The sequence below is a fragment of the Lissotriton vulgaris genome, chromosome 3_1 (assembly GCF_964263255.1).
Source record: "Lissotriton vulgaris chromosome 3_1, aLisVul1.2, whole genome shotgun sequence".
NCBI lineage: Eukaryota > Metazoa > Chordata > Amphibia > Caudata > Salamandridae > Lissotriton > Lissotriton vulgaris.
The window spans coordinates 1,420,882,562-1,420,907,977 of record NC_141689.1 but is presented as its reverse complement, the minus strand read 5'-3'; positions in this window follow the sequence as shown (position 1 = coordinate 1,420,907,977).

Genomic DNA, 25,416 nt, shown 5'->3' with positions numbered 1-25,416 from the left:
AAGGAGAGACTCTCATCCCATCTTACTCCCAGATTTTTCGCGTTGGTGCTGGGTAGAGGAGGGATACCCATTTCGGAGGGCCACCACAGGCTTGGGGGGGGCCGAGTATGTTTGCCAAAGAAGATGACCTCCGTCTTGCTCGCATTCAATTTGAGTTTGTTTGCATTCATCCATTTGGCAACATCTCGCAAGCATCCCTTCATATTGCTGAAGGCTGCCTCTGAAACATCCGAGAAGGGGAAAATTAGTTGTGTGTCGTCGGCGTATGAAATCGCCTTGACACCCCAATTAGCAATAAGGGAAAAGAGTGGAGCCAGATAAATATTAAAAAGTAGTGGACTGAGGGCCGAGCCCTGAGGGACACCACACCAGAGGGGTTTAGGTTTTGAGGAAAGGGGGCCCAAGGCTACTTTCTGGGTACGATCCGTGAGATAGGACTGTAGCCAGCCCAGAGCCTTATCTTCCAGGCCTGTGTTTTTTAGCCTTGACAGTAGCCTCTCATGATCCACAGTATCAAACGCGGCAGATAGATCCAGGAGCACCAACATAGCCGATGCTCCTGAATCTAAAGACCACCTGATCGACTCAGCCACTTCTATCAGAGCGGTCTCAGTGCTAAAGCCCGCCCTGAAACCCGACTGGGTTTCATGTAGTGTGTCTCTTTCTTCTATGAACCTGTTCAGTTGGCGCTGTATCAGTTTTTCAAGCATTTTGCCGGGGGCTGCTAACAGGGAGATTGGCCGGAGATTGCTCAGATCATCCGGGGCACCGTTTGGTTTCTTTTTTAAAGGCAGGAGTGTGGCATGTTTCCAGCAATCGGGGAATAGACCAGTTTTGATAGATGTATTCCAGATATGTAGCAATGAAGTGGCAATTGAGTCCGACATCATTTTCCAGAGCTTGGGCGGGCATGGGTCATCAGGAGCCCCTGATTTACATTTTTGTAGTTCCCTTTTGGCCTCGGCGAGGGAAATAGGAAGGAATTGAGCTAAGGCGGGGAGGGAAGCCACATTATCATTTGTGTCGGACATGATTGTGGGCTCGGGACTGGTGAAGGTGTCGTAGACTTTCTCGATCTTTTTATCAAAAAAGACCGAGATGTCCTCGCAGAGTTTCTCCGACGGAGTCACTTCAGTTTCAATTGCCCGAGGTTTAAAAAAGGATTGAACAATTTTAAAAACTTCCTTGCTGGATTGTTCAGCTTGCTGAATGGAGGTCGCAAAGAACAATTGTTTTGCTTTTTTTATGGATTTGTGGAAAACACGCAGGGCTTCTTTATAGCAGATTTTTGCTGATGTGGAATAGTTTATCCGCCAGAGACGCTCTAGTTTTTTGCAATGACTTTTTTCAGCCAATAGCTCAGTTGAGAACCATGGGGCCGAAGGGGATTCTCTGCGTGATGTAGCGATTTTTGCAGGCGCGATAGTATCCAGCGTATTACCTATCCAGAGATTTAGAGCCACAGCGTCCGAGTTCACATCTGATGACAGAGTTGGAGTAGTAGCTGAGAGAGCAGGACAGAGAGTCTCTGCTGATATGTTAGCCCAGTTTCTGCGAACATAGGATCGTCTCCCTTTTGTCTGGTGGTGGGAGGGGAGGGAGAAAGAAAAAGGGATTAAGAAGTGATCCGTCCAAAGCAGTGGTTGTACGGTTTTGGCTGAACAGTCTGGGATATTGGAGAATATCAGGTCCAACGTGTGGCCTGCCTTATGCGTTGGTTCCGAGATAATTTGGAATAGGTTCGCCGCTTCCAGTGTAGAAATAAGTTGGGTGGCTAAGGGGCAGTCTGGGCTGTCAATGTGAACATTAAAATCGCCAACTGCAATAAAATGGGGGTGAACTATTGAGCTTTGGACTATAAGGTCCATTAGTTCGGCGGTATAGTAGGTAAGGCAATCCGGGGGCCGATAAATGATCAGGCCGGCTAGGGACAAATGGGGGTTTATTTGAAAGCAGAAATGAAGCCCCTCAATGCCTGGGATGGAGGTAGGCGTTGAGGAGGACAGTGTATATTTGTCTTTAAAAATAATCGCTACCCCACCGCCCTTTTTATCATTTTCTCTGTTTGAGACGCTCATTTTGTAGCCTGGTGGGACAGCCAGTGAGATAGAAGCTACACTGTCCACAGACAGCCATGTTTCTGTAAGAAATAGAGCGTCCCAATCGGAGTCCTCTAATAGCAGCCAGATGTCGTCAGCATGCCTGGGGAGGGATCTGCAATTTAATAGGGCGGCTTTAATAGTGATGTCAGGGTGGTTAATCGGGGAGCCTGTTTTAGAATTTAAAACTGCTGTTTTAGGGGGAGGAACGTCGCGAAGTATCGTGTGGCACACCGGACATGATTGCGGTGGTGTAGCGTTGGCCAGGTCATACCCGAGAGCATGACAGGGATTGTCTGTATTCAGGGCTAGTAATGCAGACTTGGACCAAACGATCCGGGTGGCGTCCCTACTCTTACCGACAGCGTGGCTGGCGCTGGTCGCGGTCCCGTCGCGGACGGGCGCAGACGGGCTTGCCTTAGGCTGCGCCCGTCCGCTGCGCCTCCGGAACATACACATATTTTATAGTGGCGGGAGAGAGTAGTGAAGGGGGCGTGGCCTCACAAAAGGGGCGTGGCCTCAATCGACGCCAGGAATGGCGGCAGCACTAAACTCCGCTGTGCACCTCTCTACGAGGAGTTGAGAGCCCAGTGCTGAAATGCCACGAGGAGATAAGTGGTGAACACAGGTAAATGTGACTCTCAAACAATTTAAAAGGATTTTAAAAATAGTAAACAAACAAACACCCTCCCGGCTTCCGCCTCAGGAGACCTAGAAAAGCAATTAACCGGCGCTTTTAGTCAGCGACCTTATATATGCTCCAGGTTGTTGTTCTGCTTCGGTAAGGGGGCGTGGCCTCACAAAAGGGGCGTGGCCTCAATCGACGCCAGGAATGGCGGCAGCGCTAAACTCCGCTGTGCACCTCTCTACGAGGAGTTGAGAGCCCAGTGCTGAAATGCCACGAGGAGATAAGTGGTGAACACAGGTAAATGTGACTCTCAAACAATTTAAAAGGATTTTAAAAATAGTAAACAAACAAACACCCTCCCGGCTTCCGCCTCAGGAGACCTAGAAAAGCAATTAACCGGCGCTTTTAGTCAGCGACCTTATATATGCTCCAGGTTGTTGTTCTGCTTCGGTAAGGGGGCGTGGCCTCACAAAAGGGGCGTGGCCTCAATCGACGCCAGGAATGGCGGCAGCGCTAAACTCCGCTGTGCACCTCTCTACGAGGAGTTGAGAGCCCAGTGCTGAAATGCCACGAGGAGATAAGTGGTGAACACAGGTAAATGTGACTCTCAAACAATTTAAAAGGATTTTAAAAATAGTAAACAAACAAACACCCTCCCGGCTTCCGCCTCAGGAGACCTAGAAAAGCAATTAACCGGCGCTTTTAGTCAGCGACCTTATATATGCTCCAGGTTGTTGTTCTGCTTCGGTAAGGGGGCGTGGCCTCACAAAAGGGGCGTGGCCTCAATCGACGCCAGGAATGGCGGCAGCGCTAAACTCCGCTGTGCACCTCTCTACGAGGAGTTGAGAGCCCAGTGCTGAAATGCCACGAGGAGATAAGTGGTGAACACAGGTAAATGTGACTCTCAAACAATTTAAAAGGATTTTAAAAATAGTAAACAAACAAACACCCTCCCGGCTTCCGCCTCAGGAGACCTAGAAAAGCAATTAACCGGCGCTTTTAGTCAGCGACCTTATATATGCTCCAGGTTGTTGTTCTGCTTCGGTAAGGGGGCGTGGCCTCACAAAAGGGGCGAGGCCTCAATCGACGCCAGGAATGGCGGCAGCGCTAAACTCCGCTGTGCACCTCTCTACGAGGAGTTGAGAGCCCAGTGCTGAAATGCCACGAGGAGATAAGTGGTGAACACAGGTAAATGTGACTCTCAAACAATTTAAAAGGATTTTAAAAATAGTAAACAAACAAACACCCTCCCGGCTTCCGCCTCAGGAGACCTAGAAAAGCAATTAACCGGCGCTTTTAGTCAGCGACCTTATATATGCTCCAGGTTGTTGTTCTGCTTCGGTAAGGGGGCGTGGCCTCACAAAAGGGGCGTGGCCTCAATCGACGCCAGGAATGGCGGCAGCGCTAAACTCCGCTGTGCACCTCTCTACGAGGAGTTGAGAGCCCAGTGCTGAAATGCCACGAGGAGATAAGTGGTGAACACAGGTAAATGTGACTCTCAAACAATTTAAAAGGATTTTAAAAATAGTAAACAAACAAACACCCTCCCGGCTTCCGCCTCAGGAGACCTAGAAAAGCATTCAAAACGTTTATCTTCTTCTAACTTTTTTCACTATTTTTCACCAAAGTACGCTTTCCGGTACGCTTACGGATGCGCGTACCAGGCGCTTCCCCCGCGGAAAATTAAAGATTTTTTTTTTTTTACGTTTATGAGCCTCCTAAGCCCCCCTCAGAAAACCTAGAGGGTCAAGAAGTCTCTACCGTGCCCCCTTCTAGCCATACCGAACATTGTTTGCCCTCCATCTTGTGTCTTGATTGTACCGAAACACAAAATGGAGGACTTCCGTTACGCTGCTGGTGCGCGTATCGGAGCGCGCACCGGTAAGCGCTCCATAAAAAAAGGTGGGAAAGTAATTTTCAGAAAAACCACTGGAGACACTTTCATCAAATATAGAATAAGCCTTACTACATAGCAGTCCCTACCATTTGCCCAAATTTGGTGGAATTCCATTGAGACATTTAGGCTACAGGCCTGTCTAAATATCTTGAGGTAAATTACATAACAAAAACACATATGAAATGTTAGAATTTACAACCAATTAAAAAGTTTCTTTCATTTTCTACGATTATTTCCTGACATTTGATTGGTTATGTACAAAAATATATATAAAAGAAGAGAGGGAAACACAGCCATTTTGACTACTGCTTCCAGAAGTACATTGGAAAACAAATAACACTGACAACTTCAACTGATTTCTCCAAGGTAAGTTGTTATTTTGGAAGTATGTTGTACACTTTAACTTAATTTCAGAAAAAATATTCTGTTAGTTATATACTATCCCTCTGTAATAGTTATAGATAGAGATAGACTTCTCTGTAATAGTTATGGATTGAGTTACGCTTCTCTGGTATACAGTACCCTAACTCTACTAATATAGATAATTTGTATGCAATTTTCAGAAAGAAAATGGAAGGAGAAAATCAAGCAAATGTTACTTCTATCGAAGTAACGGTGGAAAAACCAGAAGAGCAAAAAGATGAAGTTGATTTCATGGATGACTCTTTGGATCAACAGTTTATAGAATGTTTGGAACAAATGGAATCATGTACTTATAATTATGAGGAAATACCAGACAATATTATGTTACAAGTTTTATTAAATTATGAAAAAGAATCAGAGGAATACATTTATATTTAATAATTTTAAATTGTTTGAGACAATATTCATTTTTAAATGTAATTCATAAAGTATTTAAAAAATAATTACATTATAAAATGAGACATAGTATACTGTGCAACTTTTTTTCTGATACAAACTAAGTTTACTCATAGTTACTACCTTTCTCCCACTATATTATCACCTATGTCTATTTTACACCTCTTTTTCATCATAAGGGATCAGAATAGACTACCCATGATCCCCTAGAAATTCTCAGGGAGTGCTTAAAAGATCTGTTTCTGCTTTCCTGACAGACTATGTTATGGATTCGATATACCACAATAACTTCTGTAACAACACGCAAGATATTTACAGTGGAGATGGTGTACATTAAATTTAAGTCTCTGCATTGGTACCTACATGTAGGTACTTTTATAAAAAATAAAAAATAAAATATTGATGAACATTTAAATTTTTTGAGGTGATTATTTTTCCCATAGTACGCTCTTGGTGCGCTCCCCGGTGCGCGTACCGGGCGCTCCCCCCGCGAAAATAAAAAAAACAAAAAAAAAACGAGACCCCGCGGGGCCCTTTAATAGCCCCCACATCAAACCTAGGGGGACAGGGGGTGTCTACTCTGCCCCCTTATGGTCTTTTACCCCTTTGTTTTGACCACCTCTCATGTCTCGATCCTACCGAGACACAAGATGGCGGCCGCTCCGGACTGTTTCGAATGTTTACCGACATCCGTGAGCCAATCAGCTTTCTGCGCGCAAGTCGCGTGTCGCGCCTGGAGCGCTCTCCGGTGCGCGTACCGGAGCGCGCCTATAGATATATATATTTTTTTGAACCTAAATTACTCAAAATCCACTGGAGCACATATCTTGAGACATAGCAAAGGCACATCGGGCTACCAGTCCCTACAATTTTGCCAAGTTTGGTGGAAATCCATTCAGCCGTTCGGGCTAAAAGTGAAATCGACCGCCCTATGGAAATTAACATGGGGAAAACGCGTTTTGGGACCCCCCTTTTATCTCGGCCCCCGCTTTACGTATCCCCCCCAAACTTTCAGGGAAGGACCGGAGCGCCGCGAGGCCATTTTCAGGAAATTTTCAAGCAGATTCGTCAACCGGCGCCAAAGTTATTCCAAATAGAATTTTGAGATTTAACATTGAAAAAAATCCTAACTATAACTACCTACTGGCGACCGCCAGTAGGTAATTATATATATATATATATATATATATATATATATATATATATATATATATATATATTACCTACTGGCGGTCACCAGTAGATAGTTATAGTTAGTACCTAGTTTCTATTCAAAAAGTGTTTTTTCTTTTGCCAATATATTTGGTGCCGTTTGATGAATCTTCGTAAAATTGTCAAAACTAATGGTCCGCTCAGGCCAGCTCCTGTCTTGAAAGTTTCGGGGTAGTTCGTGGAGCGAGGGCCAAGAAAAAAGGGGGGTCCCAAAATGCGTTTTCTCAATGTAAATTTCCATAGGAAATTTTAGACAAGGCTATAGCCCGAACTGCTGAACAGAATTACACCAAACTTGGCAAAAATGTAGCCCTTGGTTCAGAAACTGACTTATTTAAATGGTGTAAATCTGTTCAGTAGTTCTTGAGAAATTCTAAAATAAAAAAAATCGATATCTGGTGACCGTGGTGGATCCGTGAACCCTCCAGAGCACAAGCTTGATTCTGATTGGCTGCCAACACTCCAAACCAAAAAGTGTTGGCAGCCATCTTTTGATTCAGTAGAACAGAGTCACAAGAAAAAGGGTGAAAAAAAAGAAAAAGGGGCAGGGTAGAAACACCCTGAGCCCTAGGCCTGGTCAGGGGTCCCACAAAAGCATTTCTTTAAAAAACATTTCAGCTGGATTTGCAAATCACGCCCCAAAAAAATGACAGGACAGTGAGGCGATGATGTCCTCTTGTGTCCTAAGGACCTCAGGACTAAAGCAGACTTCATCCCCGAGCAGCAGGAGGCATGTTTGCAGAGTGCTGTAAAAAGGGGGCATGGCTGCTGAACCATTCTCAGCAATCCAACTGTGTGGGGCTTACTGGAGGTATCTGGTGGGTTAGTTGGCCCCCAGGGACCCTCAGGAGTCAAGGGGATGTAATCCCCCAACCCAGAACATGCCAGGAGGTGTGTTTGCAGAGTGGTGGAGAAAGGGGGCACGGCCTGTGTCCACTTGTCAGCTATCCCACTATCTGGGGCATACTGGAGATATCAGGTAGGCTAGTTGGCACCTAAGGAACCCCAGCAGCGAAGAGGACTTTAATCCTCATCCAAGAGCGTGCCTGGAAGTGCTATTGCAGAGTGGTTGAGAATGGGGAGCGTGGCCTCTGAATACCTCTGCGTGGGACTTATTGGAGGTAATAGGAGGGGTAGTTGGCCCCCAAGATTTAGCTTGAGGGCTAGCTACCCCTCCTGTTACCTCCACTAAATCCCACACAGTCGGATTGCTAAATGCTCTTCAGAGGCCATGCTCACCTTTCTCTCCCACTCTGACAATGTGTTTCCTTGCACAGTACTGGTTGGGGGGATGAAGTCCAATAAGGGACTTTAGTGGCCAAGTAACCCTTCTGGTACCTCCTGTAATTCCTACGCAGCAGAATTCCTGAGCACCGGTCGGAGGCCCAGGCCCCTGTCTACATCACTCTGCAAATGCGACTATGTTAAAGTTAGAAATTAGTATTTAAAAAACCTTAGAAATTCACTGAAAAAACCATAGGTTTCAGGGACGTTATAGTGAGAAATTAGCATTTAAAAAACCTTTAGCAATTCACTGAAAAACACATAGGTTTCAGGGACGTTATAGTTAGAAATTTGCATTTAAAAAACCTTTGAAATTCACTGAAAAAGCCACAGGTTTCAGAGACGTTATGAATAGTTGGACATTTAACTTGTGGCCGTTATAGTTAGTTGAGCTAGCTATAACTGGCACACCCGCAATGCACTGCTGATGACATCACTTATTACATTACTAATGAAATGGTCAGTGACATTACTGATGACATTATCTAGAGTCTGGTAATTTTTAAATGTTTAAGAATATTAATTGTAGATACACAAAGGTGTATTGAAGAATGAGTAGGTGTATGAGTGTCTGAATGGATGATTTAGTGGGGGCGTGACTGACTGTTTAAGTGAGAGATTAAACGTGTCTTAGTGAATGCATGGGTGCATGATTAATCTGTGTGAATGTCTGTATCAGTCTGTCACTTGGTGTGTAAGTGGCTGCATGGGCTGGTGAGTAGCTACATGAGTGTCTTTATGGGTTAATGATTGGTTGTCTTATTACCTGTGTGGGCGCCTGAGTGTCCATGGATATGTTAGTGGGTGTATGGGTGTATGAGTGCATCTGCGAGGGGCTGTATGGGTGAGTGAGTGTGCATATGGTTGTGTTGGTGAGTGAATGGATGTCTCAGGGGTATATGTGTGAGTAACTGCATATGTGGAAGGCAGTATATGTGAATGTTTGAGTATATAAGTGACTATATGTGAGAGTGAGTGATTGTGAGAGCGGCTGTATGGATGAGTGTGTGCTTGTGCCAGTGAGTATATAAGCGAGTAAGTATGTGTTGGTATCTGTATGAATAAGTGAGGTGGCGTGTGTATAACTGTATTGGTGAGTAAATGGTGGTGTGATTGAGTCTTTGGGTGACTGACTAGGTGTGAGTATGCTGTGGATGAGTGGCAGTATGTGACTGTCTGTACGTGTGTATGAGTGCATACATCAGAGGCTGAATTGATGAGTGATTGCGTGTATGAGGGACTATCAGAGAATGAGTGGATGTGTGTAGACCTATGAATCAGTGAGTGGGTAAGTACTAACTGGTATTGGTGTGTCCATGGTTTCGAGAATGGTAGTCTGTATTTTAGAGTGGGTGTATGAAAGGTCATATTAGGGTTTGAAAAGGTGCGTCAGATATTAAGTAGATGATATTTGAGATGTCATCAGTGATGTCATTTGAGATGTCATCAGTGATGTCACTGGCCATGTAATGAGTGATGTAATATGTGGCATCATCAGCAGTGCATTGCGGGGGGCAGGAGTTATAGTTAGCTCAACTAACTATAATGGTTACTTTTCTCTGGTTTTGTAAGAGTGAAATGTCAAACTAACTATAACGTCCCTGAAACTTGTTTTTTTCAGTGAAAAAAATAAAATGATATATATATTACCTACTGGCGATAGCCAGTAGGTATATATAGTTAGGATTTTTTTCCTATGGGATTTTTGAAAATTCTATGTCGAATAACTTTGGCTTATGAGGACAGAATTGGCTGAAATTGTCAGGAAAATGGAACATTTTGTTTCTGAGCAGCCCCTGAAAATTTGGGGGGTTTTCGTCAAGGGGGGGCCGAGAAAAAAGGGGGGTCCCAAAACGTGTTTTTCCCATGCAATTTTCCATAGGGCGGTTGGCCTCACTTTTAGCCTGAACGGCTGAATGGATTTACACCAAACTTGGCAAAATTGTAGGGACTGGTAGCCCGATGTGCCTTTGCTATGTCTCAAGATATAGGCTCCAGTGGTTTTTACGAAAATTAACTTTGAAAAATATAAATTGGGCTACATTGGGCTATATATATGTTGGAGCCCAAATGTAGCCCAATGTAGCCCAATGTAGCCCAATGTAGCCCAAAGATGGCCACCAGAGACAAAAAACCAAATGTAGCCCAAATATCAGCCAGATGTAGCCCAACTATAGCCCAATGACAGATTGTCCCAGAGTGTTCTAAAGAACAACTAGAGTGCTAACAGTCCTACTTATTACAAAGGTATGGCACACCTGAAGCCATCTTGATTGGAATAAAGTGGTAACTCTTAAAACATTTAATTTAAAAAGGAACAAAATGAGGGGGTTCATTTTGCCATAGAAAGTATGATTAGCGAATATATGACGAAATCCCGCATACCATCAGTCCGCAAAAAAAATCCCGCATGTACTATTAGGCCGCAAATTAAAATAACGAAAACTTTTAGAACGAATATGCCTTTAGCATACACTAAACAACTAAACTACCCTAAACCCTAAAACACTACCCCCAGCATGACCCTACACTACACAAACAGTACAACACTACCCTAAACCCTAAAACACTACCCCCAGCATGACCCTACACTACACAAACACTACAACACTACCCTAAACCCTAAAACACTACCCCCAGCATGACCCTACACTACACAAACACTACAACACTACCCTAAACCCTAAAACACTACCCCCAGCATGACCCTACACTACACAAACACTACAACACTACCCTAAACCCTAAAACACTACCCCCAGCATGACCCTACACTACGCAAACACTACAACACTACCCAAAACCCTAAAACACTACACCCCAGCATGACCCTACACTACGCAAACACTACAACACTACCCTAAACCCTAAAACACTACCCCCAGCATGACCCTACACTACACAAACACTACAACACAACCCTAAACCCTAAAACACTACCCCCAGCATGACCCTACACTACGCAAACACTACAACACAACCCTAAACCCTAAAACACTACCCCCAGCATGACCCTACACTACGCAAACACTACAACACTAACCTAAATCCTAAAACACTACCCCCAGCATGACCCTACACTACGCAAACACTACAACACTACCCAAAACCCTACAACACTACACCCCAGCATGACCCTACACTACGCAAACACTACAACACTACCCTAAACCCTAAAACACTACCCCCAGCATGACCCTACACTACGCAAACACTACAACACTACCCAAAACCCTAAAACACTACACCCCAGCATGACCCTACACTACGCAAACACTACAACACTACCCTAAACCCTAAAACACTACCCCCAGCATGATCCTACACTACGCAAACACTACAACACTACCCTAAACCCTAAAACACTACCCCCAGCATGACCCTACACTACGCAAACACTACAACACTACCCTAAACCCTAAAACACTACCCCCAGCATGACCCTACACTACGCAAACACTACAACACTACCCTAAACCCTAAAACACTACCCTCAGCATGACCCTACACTACGCAAACACTACAACACTACCCAAAACCCTAAAACACTACCCCCCAGCATGACCCTACACTACGCAAACACTACAACACTACCCTAAATCCTAAAACACTACCCCCAGCATGACCCTACACTACGCAAACACTACAACACTACCCAAAACCCTAAAACACTACACCCCAGCATGACCCTACACTACGCAAACACTACAACACTACCCTAAACCCTAAAACACTACCCCCAGCATGACCCTACACTACGCAAACACTACAACACTACCCAAAACCCTAAAACACTACACCCCAGCATGACCCTACACTACGCAAACACTACAACACTACCCTAAACCCTAAAACACTACCCCCAGCATGACCCTACACTACGCAAACACTACAACACTACCCTAAACCCTAAAACACTACCCCCAGCATGACCCTACACTACGCAAACACTACAACACTACCCTAAACCCTAAAACACTACCCCCAGCATGACCCTACACTACACAAACACTACAACACTACCCTAAACCCTAAAACACTACCCCCAGCATGACCCTACACTACACAAACACTACAACACTACCCTAAACCCTAAAACACTACCCTCAGCATGACCCTACACTACGCAAACACTACAACACTACCCAAAACCCTAAAACACTACCCCCAGCATGACCCTACACTACGCAAACACTACAACACTACCCAAAACCCTAAAACACTACCCCCCAGCATGACCCTACACTACGCAAACACTACAACACTACCCAAAACCCTAAAACACTACCCCCAGCATGACCCTACACTACGCAAACACTACAACACTACCCAAAACCCTAAAACACTACGCCCAGCATGACCCTACACTACACAAACACTACAACACTACCCAAAACCCTAAAACACTACACCCCAGCATGACCCTACACTACGCAAACACTACAACACTACCCAAAACCCTAAAACACTACGCCCAGCATGACCCTACACTACGCAAACACTACAATACTACCCTAAACCCTAAAACACTAGCCCCAGCATGACCCTACACTACGCAAACACTACAACACAACCCTAAACCCTAAAACACTACCCCCAGCATGACCCTACACTACGCAAACACTACAACACTACCCTGAACCCTAAAACACTACCCCCAGCATGACCCTACACTACGCAAACACTACAACACAACCCTAAACCCTAAAACACTACCCCCAGCATGACCCTACACTAAACAACCACCACAACTCTACACTACACTAACACAACACTACACTACACAACACTACACTACACTACACAATCACTAACCCACGAAAAAATTAACACAAACCCACTTACCTCTCTCGTCATCGTGGATTTCCTCATCTATACAGTTAAACACAGAACACCATACTTCAGTGACATCACTGATGACATCACTGATGACATCTCAAATGACATCACTGATGACATCTCAAATGACATCACTGATGACATCATGACACACCAATACCAGTTACTACATACGCACTCACTGATTCCTACACTACTCAAAACCCTAAAACACTACACCCCAGCATGACCCTACACTACGCAAACACTACAACACTACCCAAAACCCTAAAACACTACCCCCAGCATGACCCTACACTACGCAAACACTACAACACTACCCAAAACCCTAAAACACTACACCCAGCATGACCCTACACTACGCAAACACTACAACACTACCCTAAACCCTAAAATACTACACCCCAGCATGACCCTACACTACGCAAACACTACAACACTACCCAAAACCCTAAAACACTACCCCCAGCATGACCCTACACTACGCAAACACTACAACACTATCCTAAACCCTAAAACACTACGCCCAGCATGACCCTACACTACGCAAACACTACAATACTACCCTAAACCCTAAAACACTAGCCCCAGCATGACCCTACACTACGCAAACACTACAACACAACCCTAAACCCTAAAACACTACCCCCAGCATGACCCTACACTACGCAAACACTACAACACTACCCTGAACCCCAAAACACTACCCCCAGCATGACCCTACACTACGCAAACACTACAACACAACCCTAAACCCTAAAACACTACCCCCAGCATGACCCTACACTAAACAACCACCACAACTCTACACTACACTAACACAACACTACACTACACAACACTACACTACACTACACAATCACTAACCCACGAAAAAATTAACACAAACCCACTTACCTCTCTCGTCATCGTGGTTTTCACAACGCAAATGCATTTACCATACATGCCTTTAAAACGTAATTCTTTGTAAAGGCATGCGCGATAAATGCACATGCGTTTTGAAAAAATGCGGGATAATGGTATGCGAGCTCAATGACCTTGCGGGATAATGGTATGCGGACTGAAAGTCTGCGGGATAAAAAATGCGGGAAAATGGCTGCAAACCATGATTAGCAGCAGACTTCCCTGGTGAGCACTAGCTTTACTACAGTGATCTAATGAGCAACTAGAGTGCTAACATTCAGAATTTATGGCAAATGTGTGACACATCTGAATGCCTTCTTGATAGAACCAAAGTAAACAAGCATTGAAAATGCAATAGATCTCGCCCTCGTTTAAGTTAAAGCCATTCTGTTTGTAATGAGGTGGCTTTTTAGCTTTGCTTTTATTAGTGTTTTTAAAACTTTCATGTAAATAACATGCATATGTATGCATATATGTATATGTATGCATGCATTTATATTTATATAGATATGCAGATTACATATGTTTATATATGTATATTACCTACTGGCGATAGCCAGTGGGTATATATAGTTAGGATTTTTTCTCTATGGGATTTCTGAAAATTCTATGTCTAATAACTTTGGCGTTTGTGGACGGAATTGGCTGAAATTTTCAGGAAAATGGCACATTGTTTTTCTGAACAGCCCCTAAAAATTTGGTGGGGTTTCGTCAAGGGGGGGCCGAGAACAAAGGGGGGTCCCAAAACGCGTTTTTCCCATTCATTTTTCCATAGGGCGGTTGGACTCACTTTTAGCTCGAACGGCTGAATAGATTTACATGAAACTTGGCAAAATTGTAGATATGGTTTGCCCGACGTGCCTTTGCTATGTCTCAATATATGTGCTCCAGTGGATTTTGAGAAATTAACGTTTAAAAAAATATATATATCTGTGACAGCGCTCCGGTTAGCGCCCCGGTTCGCGTACCTGACGCGTAACGGAACTTCGCGAAGCGAATCTGATTGGCTCTCCGGTGTCTGTCAACATTCTAAACAAACCGGAACGGCCGCCATCTTGTCTCTCGGTACGATCGAGAGACAAGATGTGGTGAAAAACGAAGGGGGAAATGAAGGAAAGGGGGCAAGGTAGACCACTCCTGACCCCCTAGGATTGATGAGGGGGATATTAAAGTGCCCCGCGGGGCAAAAAATTTTGCGATTTTACGCCGTAGAGGCGCGTCCCGGTACGCGAACCGGGCAGCTCACCGGGCAGCTAACCGGGCAGCTAACCGGCAGCGTAGCTGTCAACATTGTAAACAGTCCGGAGCGGCCGCCATCTTGTCTCTCGGTAGGTTCGAGAGACAAGATGTGGTGAAAAAAGAAGGGGGAAATGAAGGAAAGGGGGCAAGGTAAACCCCTCCTGACCCCCTAGGATTTATGAGGGGGATATTAAAGTCCCCCGCGATTTTTCGCGGTATAGGCGCTTCCCGGTACGCGAACCGGGCAGCTAACCGGCAGCGTAACGGGAGTCCGCCATCTTGTGTTTTTGGAGCGTCCAGTTCGCGTACCGGGTAGCGTCCCGGTAAGCATAACAAGGGGAAAACCAAGAGAAACAGTAAAAAAAAAATAAAGGGAATAGATTTCCAGCAAACTTGGCAAAATTGTAGGGACTGTTTGTTTGATGTGCCTTTGCAAGGCCTCAAGATATGTGCACGTGTGGATTTTGTCTAATTAAGGTTAAAAAAAATATATATATCTGTAAGCGTGCTCCGGCACGCTTACGTTACGGGTTTTGTTTGCGTTGCAGAACCGATACGTCACGATTATGCGACGCGTCATGAGGCGTCTCACGTGGCTACGTGATACGTCACGTAATAAAGAATATATTTTACAGCTATCGATATTAGCTTTTAAAAACCAATGAAATTCACTGAAAAAACCATAGGTTATAGACCATATATAGTTAGGAATTTGCATTTACAAAACCTTGAAAATTCACTGAAAAAACCATAGGTTAGAGACCATATATAGTTAGCTGGACATTTTATTGACAAAAAACCAATGAAATTCCATATATAGTTAGTTGCACTAACTATATATCGCGCACCCGCAATCCACTGCTGATGATGTCACGTATTACATCATTCATGACATGGTCAGTGACATCACTGATGACATCACTGATGACATCTCAAATGACATCACTGATGACATCACTGATGACATCTCAAATGACATCAGTGATGACATCATGACACACCAATACCAGTTACTACATACGCACTCACTGATTCCTACGTCTACACACACATTCACTCATTCACCCATACAATCACTCATACATACAGTCACTCATTATTACACTATCATATGCACTCATACACCTATGCAGACACTCACACACTGCCACTCATCCATGGAGTTACTCACACACCTAGTCAGTCCTGTAAAGAATCAATCACACTTCCATTTCCTCATCTATACAGTTAAACACAGAACACCATACTTCAGTGACATCACTGATGACATCACTGATGACATCTCAAATGACATCACTGATGACATCTCAAATGACATCACTGATGACATCATGACACACCAATACCAGTTACTACATACGCACTCACTGATTCCTACGTCTACACACACATTCACTCATTCACCCATACAATCACTCATACATACAGTCACTCATTATTACAACACTATCATATGCACTCATACACCTAGTCAGTCCTGTGAAGAATCAATCACACTTCGATTTCCTCATCTATACAGTTAAACACAGAACACCATACTTTTCACACATATACTAACACATACTTACTCTCTTATACAATCACTGATACAAGTACACATTGATATGCACAGAGTCACACACCTCCCAGCCAGCCACACACACACTCAGTCTTCCATACATCCACTCATTCTTCAATATGTAAAACATATTTAAACTTTACAAAAACACACAGACACTAGATGATGTCATCAGTGATGTCATTTGAGATGTCATCAGTGATGTCATCAGTGATGCCATTTGAGATGTCATCAGTGATGTCATCAGTGATGTCACTGACCATGTCATGAATGATGTAATATGTGACATCATCAGCAGTGGATTGCGGGTGCGCGATATATAGTTAGTGCAACTAACTATATATGGAATTTCATTGGTTTTTTGTCAATAAAATGTCCAGCTAACTATATATGGTCTCTAACCTATGGTTTTTTCAGTGAATTTTCAAGGTTTTGTAAATGCAAATTCCTAACTATATATGGTCTATAACCTATGGTTTTTTCAGTGAATATATATATATATATATATATATATATATATATATATATATATATATATATATATATATATATATAATGTTTCTGTCGATAGGAATTCATTCTCAGATTGAACACTCTCTCAAAAAGTCTCATAATAATCCTTTGAATTGTTACCTCTCCTTCTTTCAAACAACCTCTCCTTACTTTTCATACTTTGCATGCCACAGCTCTTTCTGAACATAGACTACTCTAAATCACACTCTAAATCACATGCATGTTTGACTTAATCTCGATTATTAGACATATTAATAAAAAATACAATCTGTTTTTGTATTTCTGCATATTGTAAACACCTCATTTTAAATGTCATAATCTTCTTTAGCTCACATAATAAATAAGTAATTTGCATGAATTCACATACCCCCACCCACTAGTGATCATGCCTAACTCCTTTAACGTTAGCCTACTGCAACAGAACTGGAGTCAATGCTTTGAATGGTTTCCTTGAGAGCACAAGGCTAATCCCACTAACCACCAATAACCAGTATTATATCCGAACCTAGGCACACTTCAAAGTGAATCCACAATATGTATATTTACTGCAAAATTAACAATTTACTGGAAAAAATACATAAACATATAGATAAGATGTTGCTTCGTCTTTAATTCGGGTTTCGTTAAGCAAAAACAGATGCCAGCCTATCAATGCAATTACAATAACCATTTTTTTGCATACTTTTCCTGCATGAACCTTGCATGTAATTTGTAAGTAATATCCACTTAGCATGTGTATGAACGAAAAAATACAAACAAGTGTTTATTTATAACCCGTTCCGTGCTCGCGTCGGCTGACTACCTTGCGGGTGCTGTGCACGACCGTTGGCCGATACAGCCCCGCCCACGCAATAGAACGCCCACAAGCCGCGGTAAATGGGTTAAATATCAGTAACTTGTTGAGAAAACAGTAGCTTGTTGTGTAAATACAGCTGTATACCATCTCTTTGAGCCTCCATACTCACTAGACTGAATGGCATTTTTTTGTTATGTATAACAGAATATATTCCCAAATGATGGAGTGAAGCACTATGTATGACCAGCATGACATCTAGAACACACAGGATGAACTACTAACATCATATGCATGATATATAGAATTATAGATGGGTAGCAGTGAATTACATAGATCTTTACTGAGGGGTTCAGAGTGACATCAAATAGACAACGAGAGCAAAGCTCAAATTGTCTATGATGTCACGCAGAACCCTGACGTGAAAAACATCCCCATAATTTCCTCTACACCTATCTATAAGTTGTTATGTATGCCCACTCACCCAAATCATTGCCCTTGCTTTTAAATGCTACGCGGGGTTAGAGGAGTAATGGGGGAACAATACATAACATGGCCTCTCCTCCCTCACCCAAATGTGAAAAATAAATACCTTACTTGCCATCCTTTACCAACCTGCATCACCTTCCCCCTCCCGCTGCTGCACTTTCTATTTTCAGACAAACAGTGCTGCACTTTCGAGCTCAGAGAAGGTCCTGTTAGCCTTTTATTTATATTGATTGTCAGGTAGTATAGTCTTTGGGTTTTTTATAACTACATTTGATTGTAGATTGGATTCTGCTGTTTGATGGGTCAGTGGTTACTTATAGGGCTTTAAGAGGGATAAAAAAACTGGAGGGTCTCTCAAAGGGGAGTGACCAATGTAATTAAGGGTGTCGCTAAAACACTTAAACTAAAAAATCTATGCTTAGCATAGTGTGCCGCCCGACTTGTAATTTGCTGTTTCTGTCATTGCATCTAGATATGATAGAACAAGTAACAACATCATACCTACAACAAGTCTGGACTATTGGCTTTGTCAATGGTTGTTAGTTGCATTTAAATATATAAGCTGCAACTATGGATTGTTACATATAATATTGAAAAAGCTTTCACTTAGAGCCCTGGTGACACCAGAACAGTGTTGCTGCTCCCGAGTTTCAAAAAGAGTAGGGAAATCCAGAGAGAAAATAACTCTCTTTGAAGGATTTCCCTTCCCCTACAACTCTCACCTGGCATGACGTGATGCCGTAACTTCTCCACTAGTGGGAAGTAAGTAGTGTGAGCACGGGCACACAATGTGCCTGCTGTCACTGCAGCCTGGAAAAAAAAATGGACCGCCTGCGCCAGGGCACACAACAGAGCCCGATAGAGACCAGTTTTGAGGCACCCTGTAAAAAACTGCCGGTGCTCAGACCCGGTGAGACCCAGCCCACTTATAGCCCTGGTTACTTAATAACTTCAGAAATTTGGCACATATTACCGTCTCTGTTGTTATTGGTTCCTGGGAATATTTACACCGAATGATTGGGGAGCACAGTTGCTTTTCATGCCTATGGAAGATGTTCACGTTGTTCATGGCGAGGATAATACTGGATGGAAACATTCAGGGTAAAATTATTGACGAACAACTAATTAATTTTGGTTTACAGAAGGTTGTGCAGAAATCGTACCTTATCATGGGTTACATATTAACATTTTAAGGGACAGCTACAGTAGGCGATGACTTGACACCCGGATTTGTGGCGGTGTGTGGATCTTGGTTTATCACATTTTGAGTTAGTGAGTGATAGTACTGGTAAATATAAGGGATGTCTAAAATATGGAAGTTTGTTGATTAACACATGAAGTTTTCATTTGGAACTGTAACTGAGGCATGGTATTATATAAGGTTACATGGGTAGCGCAGTATCACTGTGTTATTATTGATCTATAAGAATTGGACAAACCTGTACTTTCTAGTTTCAAATGGGAGATTGTGTTCTGAACTAACGTCACAATGTTATCGCTAACCTAGGTTTTCGAACTTATGAATGCTATTACAACTTTTCAAGAGGGATTTCCTTTCAGTTATTATTGATACATAGATTGAATGAAAACAAGTGTTTGGAAGTAATCTGGGTAATTTGTCAAATGAACAGCTCTAAGATTCCGGCTGTGCACTTGAGTTTAAGGTAGCTTTTTTTTCTGATGTTAGTACCTTTATCCTCAATGTTTTGGAATTCAGTCAGCCAGTCAGTCAAAATTACTTTATTCGGTTATTATTAAAAATAATAAAAGCATGTTAAAAATACCCATCAGCAATATAAAATTAAAACAGAATTTTACATAAAATCCCCCTTGATTAAAATATAATCATAAATCAGAATATGCATACATCATTATAAAGTACAACCAATATAAAAACATTTCATATACAATAAGGCAAAATTACATAGGAGGATCCGGACCGATAAACCTGCTTCACTCATTACTTCCTTTTTAGGTCTTGCTTAGCGTTGCAGCGCGAATGCGCTGCTATTGCTTTGCGATGCATGCAGTATACACTATAGCAGGGGTCTCCAAACCGGTCCTGGAGGGCCGGATCCATGCCAGATTTTTTGGATAACCCCATTGAGATACATGTAGTTATTTTGAAAATCTGGCATGGATCCGGCCCTCCAGGACCGGTTTGGAGACCCCTGCACTATAGTATGGAAGCTTCGTGGAAGCTCCGCCCACTCTCCGGCCCATCTTCTTCATTGGCTTAGGTTAGAAATGCTGTTGTTCATTTGGGTTTAAGCTTGTTAGTCCCTCCCTATTACAGCCATGTCCGTCATTTGTATCCTTCCATGGCTACTGGCCCCTTCACTGCACAGACTACTTTCATCCCCTGCCCCCCCCCCCCTCCTGCAGTCTGATGCCTTCTCGCTGCCCCATCCCTCGTGCCTGGGTTGTTCTTTAAACCTCTCCTCGCTGTTCACTAGCGCAAAACTCTGCTTTCAGCTTTTTTAATATCCTAGTGCCTCCCTCTCCAGAACACCTCCTCCCACCCCTCGCAGCTTCTTTTCTTAGCCCTCTGCTCAAGGGCGCATGATGCTGATTTAACTTCACTTTGCTGACTCACCCCGTGCCATCCACATCCACACATCTTGTCCCACCCCTCGCAGCTTCTTTTCTTAGCCCTCTGCTCGCTGGCTTATGATGCGGATTTAACTTCACTTCACTGAATCTCCCCGTGCCTCCCACGCCCCCACAACCCTCCCACCCCTCGCAGCTTCTTTTCTTTAGCCCTCTGCTCGCGAGCACACAGCGCTGTTTTCAGTTTGCTGAATCTGCTAGTGCCTCCCATCCCCCAACTCCTCCCTCCCCTTGCAGCTTCCTCCAATTTAAACTAAGAAATAAAACCTCCAGTCGAGAGGCAAGATGGCGTCTTTGGCGTGGGCTATGTGAGCAGCTCTCTCCTCCCCTCCTGTCCCCGGACCAAACGCTGGACGAACACCAGTACAGAACGTATCAATGCAAGACGCTGTTTGGTGGAGACTCACCGGAGCTGACTGAATTGAAGCCAGAGCGGGTCTATTTTCGACTCGCCGTAATGGTGAACGCTGACTGAGTCAAAGGAAGCCGCTAGTAGAGAGGAGCGGAGCTGCTTGAGGTGGTCAGAGGAGGCGGATTGACGAGGCTGATCCAGAGGTCGCGCTCAGAGCCCAGGAAAATCTGAAAGCTCGATTCAGGTGCTGAGCGAGCTATACGGACTGAACGGCGTTTGATGCGGTCTGAGGAGGTGGACTGATTCGGATGAGTTTGCGGTCGCGTTCAGAAGCCCGGTAAGCTAGAAGCTCGATTCAGGTGGTGAGCGAGTTGTACGGGATGAACGCTGTCCCTACCCTAGAGATACAAAGTGGATACAAAGTGGATAAAGTGAGCAATTTTGTATCAATTGGATAATTCACGAATGCCGAGTGATTTAATTACGTTGTTGCGCAGGGCGCCACTCTGGAGGTCTCTACTTCTGCTTTTGTTTGGCGGACTTAAAAGCCGGGTAGTTTGTGGCCGAGGAGGTGGGGCCTCAAAAACAAGAAAATGTTGGAAAAAGGAGCAGGGAAAGGGAGTGAGTCCGCGGCGGTGAAAGTAACCACACGTGGTGATAGAAATAAGGAGCCAGGTACGGGGGCAAGCATGGAAAATTTAAATGGTGCTGCTGAAAGGACTGTGAAGGTGACCACATGGAGTGATAAAACCAAGGACTCAGGTACGGGGGAAAACATTGAACGGGTGAGCAGCGGGGGTGTAAGAGAGCCTGAGAATGTTTTAGAGCCAGTCACTGATTTAGCTAATAACAGCACTGTTAACATTGCGGGAGCCCGGGAAAAAAAAACAACGGAAAAAGGAAAGGGCTCTGTGGCTCCACATTCTTTGAAGAAAGGGACTCAAAGCTTGACTCTCCCTGCCATGTTTGAGCGGCAAAGCACTCGGAATTATGATAGTTTAGTGGATCAGCAGCAACAGTAGAAAGTGGGGCATCAGTCACAAATGTAATGCTAATACCAGGCTCCCTGGTGCAGCAGGAGGAGGTACCTGTAGAGAGTATAGACATTCCTGATACAGTACAAAACAATGTACAATCTCAAGAGGAACAGGAACAGGATATTTTTGAAGGTGATGCCTTGGGAGATGAAGCATTAAGAGACACTGATGCTGTAGTGACTCACTTCAATTTATTGGAAAATGAGCTTGGCTCACAGGGGACTTTGTCAGTGCCAGAGTCTGGCGAAACTTTTTACTCACTCTCTGAAAAATCGTCTGATGAGGATTGGGTGGATGACGCGAGTGATGTCGGTAGCGGCGATGAGTCAACGGGGGAAAGCAGGATATCGCCTAATTGTAGCGCCTCTACTATAAAGAAGAGAACTAAGAGGAAAAAAGAAAAACAACAATACAAGCTAGATCATCCTCAAGCGTCTAGCTCAGTAATAGAGGAAACACTAGAGGAAAGGCAAACGTTGAGTGAAACGAGAAGGGTAGAGCCAAGCGCTTCTGAGGCATCACCCCCGCAGGAAATTACCCTTGTCACGATATATGAAACTATGATGGGCCACAGAGCCGAGAGTAAAGTTGAAATCACACGTGTGCAGGTCACATGCAGCAAAGTGAAAAATGCAGTAAGGCGGGCGAATAAAATTAGGAGCAGAAACTGCAGACAGAGTTACAGAAGCAGAAGCGCGTATATCTGTACTCGAAGACTATGCCGCAGCGCAGAAAGAAGAGCTGGAGAGTATTAAGGCACACCGTGAGGATTTGACTAATAAGTTGAGTGAACTTTAAACTCAAGGTCATGTTTAAAGGCCAAACCAGGTTTTTCCAGTCCGAAATTCAGGCGAAAGAGTTTTTGGAAACCTTGTAGAACGTAGAGATAGAATAATAATGGTGATGTAATCTATATATTTATGTAGCTGGCCCTAGAGATTGGCTGTTGACTATATGGTTCTTCTTTACTTTTTCCTTGTTTGTTTGTGATTCTATCTCCTCTTTAGGTAGGATAAAGTTTTGGTCTTAGGGGCTCGGCACGGTACTCCATCATTGCAGGGACTTATGGTCCATGGGTCTCATGTGATGGGAAGGTTGGGAGGGGGGGAGGGAAGGGCAAGATAGAAGGGGTGGGAGGAAAAGGGGGGTAAGGGGGGGCACGGGTTTTAGGTGGTGGGGGGTGAAAATGGCAGCGGCAGGGGACTTAAATTCGCTTCTGTTAATATGCAAAACAGATGCAGAGAGATTTGTTTTGATAGCAAGAGGTAAAAAAGTGATAAGAGAAATCAAATTTCGATGGCCAGAAAGATTAAGATCTGTACAGTAAATGTATGTGGTTTAAATGATGCCCGAAAACGACAAGTGTTAGCGAAGATTATACAGATACTGGGTAGAGATATACTTTGCTTACAGGAAACCCACATTGCGTGGGCTAACAGAGAATATTTAAAGAACATGGGGATGGAGCTGGTAGTCTGCTCCAAGCAATCCGGAGTTAAAAGAGGGGTAGCGATATTGAAAAAGAGGGGGTGGGTGGATTGTATAAAGTCGGCTGCAGACAAATGGGGAAGACGGGTGATGGCGGAATTTAAGGTGGGATGGCAAGGGTTCACACTCTGCAATGTATATGGCCCAAATCTGGATGATCCAGAAGTATTTAATTTCATTAACTTAGAAAAGGCACAATGGATTACCCCAGTTTTATTGTGAGGAAATTGTAATGTTAACGTGGGGGCAGGGGCTGATATAAGATCTAATTCAGCATATATTGGCAAGAAAAAACTTGGATACACTGCTTTACGGGGGTTACTTCTGGAGCATGGCCTCTATGATGTTTGACATGAGAAGAACCCGAATGATCCGGGATTTACGTATTTTTTTGCTCCCCACCTAAAATTTGTCCGGCTGGATTCTTTTTTTATTTCACATGTCTTTCTAATACAGGCCAAAATTCAGATCCATCCCAAACTAATCTCTGATCACAACCCTGTAGTATTGGAATTGAATGTTGAAATGGAGGGTAAAATAAAATCCCCACGATGGTATTTGGAGCGCAAATTATTATTGGATGCACAGTAATGTCAATATATGTCTAAAGTAATAGAGGAATTTTTCATTTTCAATAAAGGCACGGCAACCCAGGAAATGGTTTGGGATACATTTAAAGCTGTGGTTCATGGGGAGACTCTTAGTTATTCTGGGTTTAAGCGTAAGCAACTTCTAATTGAGCAATGGAAGGATTTTGATGAAATTACAAGAGCTGAGGAGAAGTTGGCAGAGGTGTTAAGGCAAGGAGTAGAATCTGACATGAGTAAACTGGCCCAAAAGGATCTCTCGATTAGTAGGGCTAATGCTTACTCCAAAATAGCTGATTTAATCGCCATTAATTATACCCAATATAAGGAAACAGCATATGAGTTTGGGGAAAAAACTGGCAGACTGCTAGCAAAGAGAGCAAGGGAGAAGCAGGTATATAACGATATTCTGAAAATCAGGGATCTAAAGGGGGCTATGCAGGAGACTAAAGGAGGGGTTCTGGTGGCCTTCCAAGAGTTTTATCAATGACTTTACAGTGAGGAAGGGGACCCCGTTGAACCGAGTGAATATTTAAAGGAAACGAGTTCATTAACTCAGCGATTGAATCTCTTGGCACCTCCTGAATGGGAAGAGATCGAGACAGCGATTTTAGGGCTATCCCTAGGTAAGGCCACAGGGCCAGATAATATCCCGTTGGAATTTTATAGAACATTTAGAAATCAACTTAAAAATGAATTGGTGGATGTGTGTCATCAAGCTTTTGAGGGTAGGGCTCCGCGGTCATGGGCGGAAGCAATAATCGTTGTCTTTAAAAAGAAAGGAAAAAATCCAGAAGAGATGGGGTCTTATAGGCCAATTTCTTTACTGAATACCGATAGCAAAATCTACTCGAAGCTCATTGCCAACCAGTTAAATGACCTAATGACAGGGATTGTCTCTATAAGACAACATGGTTTCATACAGGGCAGAGGTACCACAGACCATATCAGGCGAATAATATCTTTGCTGGATTGGGCGCAGGGGACATGCTCTCTGGTCGGGGTGGCCCGATTGGATGCCAAAAAAGCATTCGACAGGGTCACCTGGGCCTTTTTGTGGTCGTGTTAG